This window comes from Etheostoma spectabile, unplaced genomic scaffold (assembly GCF_008692095.1).
Source record: "Etheostoma spectabile isolate EspeVRDwgs_2016 unplaced genomic scaffold, UIUC_Espe_1.0 scaffold285, whole genome shotgun sequence".
Taxonomy (NCBI): domain Eukaryota; kingdom Metazoa; phylum Chordata; class Actinopteri; order Perciformes; family Percidae; genus Etheostoma; species Etheostoma spectabile.
Genome location: NW_022605579.1, coordinates 847,120 through 858,223, shown reverse-complemented (window position 1 = coordinate 858,223; position 11,104 = coordinate 847,120). Strand labels below are relative to the sequence as shown.

General features: G+C 41.9%; 1 long non-coding RNA gene across 1 annotated transcript in view; it reads left to right on the top strand.

Moving 5' to 3' along the window:
* Positions 1 to 7,068, top strand: part of LOC116686022 (uncharacterized) — a 20,444-nt gene extending 13,376 nt beyond the window's left edge. Inside the window, exons 2-3 of the long non-coding RNA XR_004331126.1 lie at positions 4,684 to 4,690; positions 6,949 to 7,068. This is a non-coding gene — a long non-coding RNA (uncharacterized LOC116686022). The remainder of the gene's footprint in view (positions 1 to 4,683; positions 4,691 to 6,948) is intronic.
* Positions 7,069 to 11,104: the final 4,036 nt, after the last annotated feature.

The window sequence follows — 11,104 nt, the reverse complement described above, 5'->3', positions numbered from 1 at the left end:
AAAAGAGGATGAAGGAGAGTTGAAAAATGATTCCGGACTTTGTCAGAGAAATCAATTGAGAAACACACAGACATGGGCGGCAAATTGGGCGATGCGGTCCCCGTGTCCTCCCCTTCTTAACGAGGAGCGCTGAAGCATGAGGGTAAATAAAAAGAGACATCTCTCTCTCCTTCTATCGCTCTTACGTGTTCTCCCCTCGCGCACACTCTCATCCGTCTGGCTGCTCCGTCGCTCCCTCTTCTTGTCGTTATCTGCGTCTGTTGCTTTCATTCGACCCCTGTCTCTTCCATCGCTTTCTCCCTGCACATCGATACGTTTTATTTATGGGAACGAACGCTGCTATGACTCCAGTCGCCTGCACGTGCACACGTTGTGCACGGGATCTAATGTAATCTGAGAGGCCTGTCCCCTGTTCCCAGGTTTGGGCGAAAGGGGCGACCACAGGTCGTGGCGTCGTACGCCCGTACTTTGTGTCAGACAATGCAAGCAGGCGGGCATGGCAGTCGGGGCTCGGAGGTATTCTGCAGGTGTTGCAGAGAAGGACCCTTCTGTAGCAGTGTGTCTTGGAGCCGATCACCACAAAGCTGCCTCCACCCGCTGCCAGATGGACCCATGCTTTTCCCCACACTCTTGCTCTCACAGCTAAGACCTAGGCTTTTCTTCCTGCTTTTTTTTTTTTTCCTTCTCGCTCCCCCCCCCCCCCCCCCCCCCCCCTACAAAAGAAAAGCGCTTTGGCTGAAAGAAAACCACAGCTGAATTTTATGGCGCCGCTTCTTTTGCCAAGCTGATTTTACAATTGAAAGGGACAGAGTGCATGGAAATGCTGGTTTTTCTTGGTTGTCTTTTTTTTTTTCCCCCTTCCGAGCTGCGTCGTCGCTACGCCTCTTTAAGATGCAAGTTTGCATTGGCAGATATGTTTGCCACACTAATATTTCCTTTTCCCAGTGTGAAATCTTGATAATATCCGGTGAAAAAACCCGCTCAGAGTGTGTTCGGAGTGGGTTTGGAGCAGATCTTCCGGGGTGTAATTCCTACAAGGCCTCGATAAGGTGACAGCAGTGTCAGAGCTGAACGTGATTGTCTATAGACATCGTGAGTTATGCATCTGTGTGTGTGTGTGTGTGTGTGTGTGTGGTTGTTTGGCGGTATTGTGCATGCCGCTGAATATGCGCCAGCACACGCACACAAATACTGGCACACATTCTTTGGCACATATATAACACCAAGCGCAAAATTCATTAAGTTTTAACGACGCCCTCCCTCTTACCTTAAATAACTGAACGAGGTGCAACACAACTTCAATCGCACGACCCCGATACAGCTACACCTCGCACCGAGCAGAGGGAGCGCTCGCTTACTCCGGGGACAGAATTAACATCCAATTTCCCACTTCTCATTACAATTCAATAAAAGCCAATCTGCTTTTACCTTTAGAGCAGTGTTTTGGGTGGATGCTTTCAGGGGGCCCCACTCCACTCTGAGCCCAATTAAGAACATTTAAACATATTAAAATCTCCCAAGCTCTTCACTGTCCTGATTACTGCTTAAATATAATCTGCTTTTATATCCTCTCTCTGCCTCTTTCACTCATTTTTCCCTCTAAAATTATATCCATCAGTGATGATTTTTTTCTTTCTTTTTTCTTCCCCCGTCTAGAGGGGATTTAGGGTCGGGCAAGGAAGTATTTCTTCCTTTCATGCAAAGATATTGAATTGCCGAGTGGAGAGCAAATTGTCTCACACGTATTCTGCCTGTTCTTTACAATCAGCCACTTAACACACAGGACACAAACACACAAACACACACACACACACACACACACACACGTGCCTAATGTAACATTACTTAACGTCCACCCTCAGCCTCTCATCCCTGGTATTCCTATGCTCTATCAGCCTTGATGAGGATGTATAGTGAGTTTAGGGGGGGGGGGCCTGGATGAATATTGACGTGTATGAATGCTTCTGCTAAAAAGGCCCCGCGATCGCTCAGTCCTTCTGTCACATCCATCACGACAAATCCACTTTGCTCATCTCCATCAGCAGTGTGCCGTCCGATGGGCATGGCTAAATGGGCCACACGTCACGTCCAAGTGTGTGAGTCGAACCGAGCGCTCGCCCGGACGCGTGTTCACCCCTTATTTACATGATTCTGATATTAACTACACATCCGGTGCTTTTGTATTCATTTCTTTTAAGACGTCATGGATTCAACGCCTGGAAGCTTTCCTGACAGTAACAAGCCTGTTCTGAGAATACAGCCTTTTTATTCAAGTGCATCTTTGTGTAATGGCTTCATGAATTAAGAGAGAGAAGTTTTCCTGTGTAAATATGTAACTGAAATTCATGAAGTAAAATAGTGCCTATATGATATATCTGTATCAAAATCTTTTCTTCCCACTGTAGATACAGTTTCCGTCTTCTGGTTTTTAAAGATGATTTGGGGGGCTTTTTTCCTTTTATTAGATGCATGCATGTTGAGAGGAACTGGGGGGGGGGTCTTCATCTTTATCCAGTGAGCGTTCTAATGGGCCCCGTCTTACCAGGCATCTTTATCCATTATAATAAACAGTGCTACAGGCCTAGTGATGTACTCATTCACTCTAAGAAGTAGCTCTGTATTTACAGTTGTTTGACTGTATATTTCAACAGAAATTGTCCATAGAACCTGATTTGCAATTGGATTTGGAATTGCATAATTTGTGCTTCGACAATGTTTGTCGGCCACGGAGGTTGGTTTAGGGAGATTAACCCTCCTGTCGTCCTCAGGTCAAATTTGACCCCTTTAAAAAATGTCTATATCTGAAATATGGGTTTCTTTTTAACCAAATTACCACAAAAAAATGGATTGGATTCCTTACAACGCTCTTTGCAAATACAATTGATCACTTTCATTCCTCTATTAGTCCAATTAATTCAGAATTTCTGCTTTTTTAACTCAAATATTAGGTACAATTCTGTATAAATGAGGGTTATTGACCATGAATTCCAAAAAGTCGTGTAAAACTAGTGGTAGTAAGGTGGTGGTAGTGAAAACTAAAAACTAAAAGTCTGATAAAGGGACGAAAATGTCAATTTTTTGTCAATTTTTGACACGGGAGGACAACACAGGGTTAAAGAAGTACACGTTTGTTGCTTTTTGAAGCTTTCCGATGTGTTTGTAGCTTTTCTTTTTACCTTGTCGGTGCTTTTTCTGACGTTTTTGTCACTTTTTTCCACCTTTTTGATGCTTTTTAATAATTTTTTTTTGATTCACTAGAGGGTTGTCAAGTTATCCCAAAAAAGTGTAAGCCTGACACGTGAAAAAATAGCCCAAAAAATTCTAATTGTTTGGAACTGAGATGTTAATTAAACCTTTTAACAAAATCCTCCCCAAAAACTGTACAAGTGTTATATGGTATTTTCTGTGTATTACATTTAATACATTGGGCGTTTTGGGCAACTTTCAACTCACAACAATGTTAATTTTAGGTACATTAACAGATTTTGTCCCATAACATAATGAAAACATAGAACATTTCAGGCAGTTTTTGTCTTTATTTCATTTTTAAATAAAACGTTGTACTGCCTTTTTGTTTCACTTTGTAGTAGGCACAAAAACATGGTCTGAGCTTCCACAGTTTCTCTTTGTTTGCATCATCAGACACTGTTGTAGTCCTGAAAGGGAATCAGTGTCAATAATTTCAACCGATCTCGAGACATGACAACACATTCTCACTCCCATCTTGTAAAATAGGGACTTTTGGTCAGGTGACTTTGTCGTTGGTCTCAATTAGCGTGTTATAACGCGCTTGGGCGGGACTATTGGCGTTGCTTTTGACGCTATTAGGTTAAGGAAACGGTTCCATGACTCGCGGGAAAACTAATGGGACAGTTAAAGAAGAAAGCGGCTTCCTGGACACACTGCAATATCGGGACGGTTAAGGACACACACGGGACACAAACCCCGCTCTCCTGGGTGAGAGTCCTGTGTCCCTAAGTGGAATTTCCCTCTTACTAAACCCTGTCTAGCATCGTTGAGACGGCTTGCTATTGGTCAATCCTGCAAATTGGAAATGTTCCACACCTTTACTTCGTACCAGCAAATCCACCTGTCATCACGATTGCCTTGACATTTTTTTTATTGTTGATTTAGCCGTTCTAAATACTGGTTTGGACTTTGTCACTGTGGACATTTTGACATTGCATACACAGGTGTAAGTAGTAACAAACCATTAAATATTAGTTTCAGGGGTCTGTTTTGTAAAAGCTGTTGTTATTGGGCCACCTAATGGGCCATACTTAATGTTGTTAGCAATTTCCTTTTCCTGCTTTGGCAAAACCATGTGTCACCCGTAAAGTTAGCATTATGCTAGGTCTAGCTCTCTGAGCTTCTTTTTGTTTTATCTGCGCTGGTTATTCCCCATCATTTCATTCAATAAAGAACTTTTGAAGGGGATATAAAGTCCTCAGAGCTAGTGACCGACTTTATTAAAGTTATGTTCCTTTTAACCTATATTTAACCAGGTAAGCCGATTGAGAACAGTTACCCAGTCATAGCTGGCAGCTAGCAGTTCAGGGCCTTGCTCAAAAGCACCTCAGTGGTGGTAATGGGGGACACTTCCCCACCCAAATTTATCCTGTTGGTCTGGGTATTGAACCGACAACCTCACTTCTCTAAACTTTAGGCCACCACTGCCCTTAGTAAGCTGGTTAATCTTGGTGTCATTGGGAAAATACACATTTTTCAGCATAACTTGTCTGTTTTGTGAAGCAGTTTATACTCCAAACAAACAAAGATTGCATACATTTACATAAACTAGCGTCCTCCATTTTGGATTCAGTGGCTCTCTGTTCCCTGTCTGTCCCAATGGCTTGCCATTGGTAAATGTTGTGAATTATCATGACAAAGTTCAAAGTTGGATTTTGAAAATTATTTCCTTCTTCCTCACATATACACCGATAGGACAATAGCCTTGTAAAAAAACACGTGATTTTTAACGTTTAAAATGCTGGTTTGGCCTTTAGACCTGAGGACATTTTGACATGTCAAACCCAGGTGTAAGGAATAACACCCGATTACAGTATTTCAGTTCCAAGGCCCTTGTTTTTGGAAAAACTGTAACTCCTAATGGAGCCTGCTTCAACGTTCGGACTGTGCTTCCAAAAGTCAATGGATGTGTTCCAAGACACACATGTCGGGAGAGATTTCTACATTGCATTCAGTCTCTGTGCTGTAAAACAATCCCATGTGCACAGGGTTTTAGTTGACAAAAGATTTGATGCTGTTTTATGTTTTAAGGTGATTGCTTGTGTGCGTTCCCACTTGTAAGCACACAGTGTATTGTAGTGGCCGAGGGTGGGAGGTGAGTCATCAACAAAATGTGCACGTACTGTAGATGTGGATTGAGACTTCCATGGGGTTTTCCATTGTCTCTACATTCACGTTATTATTCAGTGATTAATTTTTTAATCAAAGCAGAACACTGGAATCAAGGACGTCTGTTGGGCGGTTAACAGTCCATAACATTTGGCTGCAACAAATACAATATGTACTCTGTTTTTGTTTTTTAAAAAGTGGCATGGAAGCAAATTGGTTTGATGATCTCTTAAATGGAGTAGCTCAAAAGGTCACACTTATTTCCCTGACAGTTGCAGGAAAATGCCCCATCGTTGTAGCCCCACTGAGACTGAACATCACATTCTGCAGGTACATCTGCTCAACTTCGAATTATTCTCAACGCGTAATTCAGAGCTGTGTGTAAGTCAAGCATGTAAAAAATAAATAAAAAAAGGCATCTTAAATTATACCATGCAAACTCCGCTGTCTCATTAATATTACAGGGACTATTCTTTGACTTCATTTTCATTTCATTTCTCCGTCTGAGTGAGGACAAACGTTGCAGGAGGGAGGAATTATAAGGTGTGCAAATCACATTTTTGGGGTTCAGTGTACAAAATACCTGCTGAGTTGTTTTAACCTTTCCTTCTCTACTTCTCCTGCCCCCTGAGACTTTTAAATGTATATATTTAGTTTTTTCACCGCCATGCTTCTTTTATCTGGTTTACCTTGGTTCTAGTACTTTGTACTTTTGTGACCAGAATCAGCTGTATCACTATTCTGATCTACAATGTAAAGTGTGTGTTCTGTACAGCATATATATATATATATATATATATATATATATATATATATATATGTACATGTCTCAGTCAGAAGGCGGTTGTCTCGCTGTCTGTATGCTAAGAATGTCTTAGCACACAACTGATTCATTTTATTTCATTCAAAAACTGGATTTCCATGAACCAGTAATGCAAATGGATGCATTTACAAAGAGTGCCTTACAATTTGCCTCTCATTTATTTATTCACAATCACAGACTGATGGTGCCGAGCTGTGGCTTGCCCAAAGACACCCTGCCATATGGACAGAAGGCGTTGGGAAACAAACCGTCAACTCTGCGATCAGGGGACTTTACCTCCTGAGCAAACAGGGGCGTTGCACAGAACTCTAGACCCTGTATAACGGCATTCTGTATGGCCCCTTCCCCACATCCATATCTTTTAATTCTAGCATCTATTCAGTCCCTCTTCACATGAGGGCCCTGGGCACTCAGTTCTAGTCCCCCCTCCCACTCTGACGCCCCTGTGAACAGCCGTCCCCCGGTTGGTCGCTGTTGTCATAGACTAGTCTCGCATTGCCAGCTCTATCTTCACAGCACTGTGGAGTAATTCTAGGATAGGAGAAAAAAAACCACTCTTGGTTGTTTGCATTTCTTTAAACCAATCACAATCGTCTTGGGCGGGGCTGCCTCCGGAGGCAGCGACAGTGCCTCTGTAAAAAAGTCTCAGGAATTAAAGTGTTTTAGTTGAACATTTACACCCTGCAAAAGAAAATGCCACATATAATATTAAATGAAGTTAACTGTTGACACAACACAGTAACATGCATGATACATGATCCACACAGATACATGGTTGAACGTCATTGGCTCTTACCAGTCTGTTGCCATGTGTACTTCGTCCACAGCAATCCCAACAATTGCCCAAAACGTCCCGGTTAGAGAGGAAATTCCTTTCTTTGTAAATCTTCACAATCATTCCCCAAAAGAACCAAGCAGGCCGGCCTCGTAGCAGCCATCCAAATTTTCTTCAAAACTTGCCATTTTCAGCGAGCAGCTTTCAGGCTCAAAGTTTGTGTTTTTTTTCCCGGAAGCAAAGGGAGTTTGAGAACGGCAATAAGCATAAAGGTGCGGGACATCAGATGAGCAGGAAATTATCCTGGAAATGTACATCCGTTGATCCAGACTGATCATAGACTCACAGTTACAACCAGAGAACGCAGCACAAGACTCACAACTCACAAGCTCAAATTTCAAGCTTATGTCACAGCTAACATCAATTTGCATGTAACTAGTTAGCTAGTCAGCTGTTGCACATGAACAGCTTAAGGCCTATGAACGTCAAAATTGGTTATTTTAGATTATAATAGCGTGATCCTTATTCTAATATATCTGCAAAGCGCTATCTGCACATGGCTTGAGTGTTTTTTCTCTGTATTCCAAAGTTTGGACATGCAGGTATTTCACATTTATGAAAGCCCTGACTTAACTAAAAAGCAACAGAGCTTTTAATCTGAAAGGGAAACAAGAAGTGTTGAATTAAAGTCCATATTTATACTTGTTTCATGTCTGTGACATTCTACACATATAAACATTGAAACTGTTGAATGCTGCATAAAAAATCATAAACAAGTCATGAATATTTATGACATAACGCTTCTTTTAGTAAATGTCATTTGGTTTTGTCATGGCAGGTCAGGGTTAGGGTTCATGAGGGTCACTCTTATGTAGAAAACTTCAAGTAAAGTGTTACCGACGATTGTGCTTAAAGGTCCCATGGCATGAAAATGTCCCTTTTATGACGTTTTTAACATTAATATTTGTTCCCCCAGCCTGCCTATGGTCCCCCAGTGGATAGAAATGGTGAAAGGTATAAACCGAGCCCTGGGTATTCTGCTCTGCCTTTGAGAAAATGAAAGCTCAGATGGGCCAATCTGGAATCCTGCCCCTTATGAGGTCATAAGGGGAAAGGTTACCTCCTCTTTCTCTGGTTTCCCGCCCAGAGAATTTGGCCAACCCATGAGAAGACATTATGGCTTTCAAATGACAAGTGGGCAGTTGGTCAAGGCAGCACCCCCAGCCTCCACGTTGCCCCCCCCCCCCCTCTCCTCCTCAAAAGCTACAGACTCAGAAATGGCACATACTAAGGAAAGCTCATTGTGGGACTGGCTCTAGTGGCTGGAATTCTGCACCAAGGAGAATTTTGGAAAGAGACTTCAGATACAGTATTAGGGGCCCACTAAGGTCTATATAAAAGAGACTTCAGATACAGTATTAGGACCACTAAGGTCTATTAAAAGAACTTCAGATACAGTATTGGGGGACCACTAAGGTCTATATAAAGCGACTTCAGGTACAGTATTAGGGGACCACTAATGTCTATATAAAGAGACTTCAGATACAGTATTAGGGACCACTAAGGTCTATATAAAGACTTCAGATACAGTATTAGGGGACCACTAAGGTCTATATAAAAGAGACTTCAGATACTATTAGGGTCCACTAAGGTCTATATAAAAGACTTCAGATACAGTATTAGGGGACCACTAAGGTCTATATAAAAGAGACTTCAGATACAGTATTAGGACCACTATGTCTATATAAAAAGACTTCAGATACAGTTTAGGGACCACTAAGGTCTATATAACAGAGACTTCAGATCGTATTAGGGGACCACTAAGGTCTATATAACAGAGACTTCAGATACAGTATCAGGGAACCACTAAGGTCTATATAAAAGCATCCAAAGAGCACCATTCCATGGGACCTTTAAGATAAGTTTGTCTCCCATCGCAGAATGCAGTGTGGACTCACCAGACCTTCCTCCGCAGCTCTGTAGAGGAAGGTCTGGCAATGCGAGACTACAACCATGGCTAGGCCCTGAAGAATAAGGAGCATTTTTTTCTGATGGAACTAAAACACACAAAAAATGTCAGTAATTCAAGAGTATGAACAATAAATACAATGGTTTACCGATTCTGGACTAAAAAGAAACATATCTAGTTGGAAATTCAATTGTACATTCTTCTAAATGATTCCTATTGTGCAAACAAATAGATTTGTGAGTAATTTAAAATCCAGAGTTTTTATTCAACATGAGCAAAATCATTGAGAACCAAACGATAAAGATGACCACCAAAGCCAACACGCTGACTAACGGCTCTAAGGGGGCAGCTTGTGTCTTTTACTTATCATTATAAAAGACTTTTTATTTCCTTTGTGGCTTTTACTCTATATATCAAGACCGAGGTCATTGACTCTCACATTAAAGATTCATAAAACCAGTACTAGGGAGTTGGGGAATTTATGAAACCCTTCCTCCGCCTGGTTATTATTGTAAAATTGCTGATTTGCCGGTGGGTGACAGTATAAGAAAACAAGGAATTATTCTGCCAGTAGAGATGCAAAAGAGTTGTGCGGAGCGCTCGGTAATGGAGGGCATCAGAGTAAGCGGATAAGTAGTTCGATGCTAATATTGCCACCCTTACGTTCTCTCACATACAATAGCAGTTTTCCATAGCACTCCACCACCGCCGCCAGTGTCTACAGATGATCATTATGCATGGAAATGACTGGAGTCTGAGAGAGCTTGTTTAAAGTGAGACAGGTAGAAGGATGAAAACAGTTTACTGTCAATGAGTCGAGATAAATCTGGTGGGAATTTGGATGGATGGATGGATGTAGGGAGAGAGGGAGGGAGGATGTTAAACGGCCCATATATAGGTGTAGACTTACTGTTTATAAAATAGAACTAATGGCATCGGAGGTGCGATATTCTGTCTTCCCCTCGATATGGGGGAATCTCTTTTTCTGTTTGCATAAAGATGGCCTGATTTTGTCCATTCTTTCTCTTACCCACTTTTGTGGATACTGTAGGTGTGTGTCCATCTTTATTTCTGAGTGTATTTGTGCCTATTGTGTGCAAATGTGCGCGTGTGTGTGTGTAAAAATTAATCAAAGCGGGGGCGATGATGAACAGTTTCTGTAGAATTCTGTCAAAGGTTAAGAGCTAGTTATTTTTAAGAATGACATGAATCTCGGGGAGACAGTGATTGCCTAAATGACCACTGTAATTACCAATTACTTCTTGAAGCAGAGAATATATTGACGGCATGTAGCCAGCTAAATACAGACAGGCATTAGCCCATTTACGTACTAATGCACATAATTTAGATCCTGAAAAGGGCAGATGGGAACACAATGGAAGATATAATAGATACGTCTAATATCATTCCAAAAAGAATATTGGATTCACAGGAGATGAATATTACTTTGTGTCAGATTGTTTTTCCATAAAACATTCAAAATATATTTCATCTTTCTTGCTCTTGCTCCCTTTTTGTGTGCCGCCACCGCCACGCTGTGCTCGCTAACGAAGGGTACTGCAAAAAGGAGACTTGTGTAGAGACACTTGGCGGTTTGGCAGGCACCCCCCCCCCATACACACACACACACACACTTCTGCATTAAATGACAATGAGGGCTTGACACGTTTCACACAACTAGCCCGGAATCAGGCACTAGTTACCTGGCCTCGTCTGTGGCGCGCAGTTCAGAAGTTAAAACTTTCACAGTGACGCTCCCAAAACAACAAAAAAGGCACAAATCCGAGAGAATGTACTGTATATAAATATGTATCGTTCAGATCCAGGCTGGATTTCTCTCTGTCACCCAGCAAAACGAGGGAAGCCGAGGAGGAGACGGAGACGGGAAGAACATAGGGAAGAGAGAGAAAAACAATGGCTGACAGGCCTGACTGGCGAAAGGATATTTACTAAATTAGACATAAACTGCAACGCTCTGCATCTCCGTCAAGGAACTTGTAAAGTCTCATCAATAAGTAAAGCAAAATGACAGAGACGGAGCACGCAAACAAAAGTGGTGTACAAAAATCTGACTGAGTGCAGTGTGTGTGTGTGTGCGCCCGGGATGTTTTTGGGGTTGGGATAATGAGTTGTCGTTTTGCTGCTCTTCTCCACTCAACAACAACCTTTCCCCCCTCTT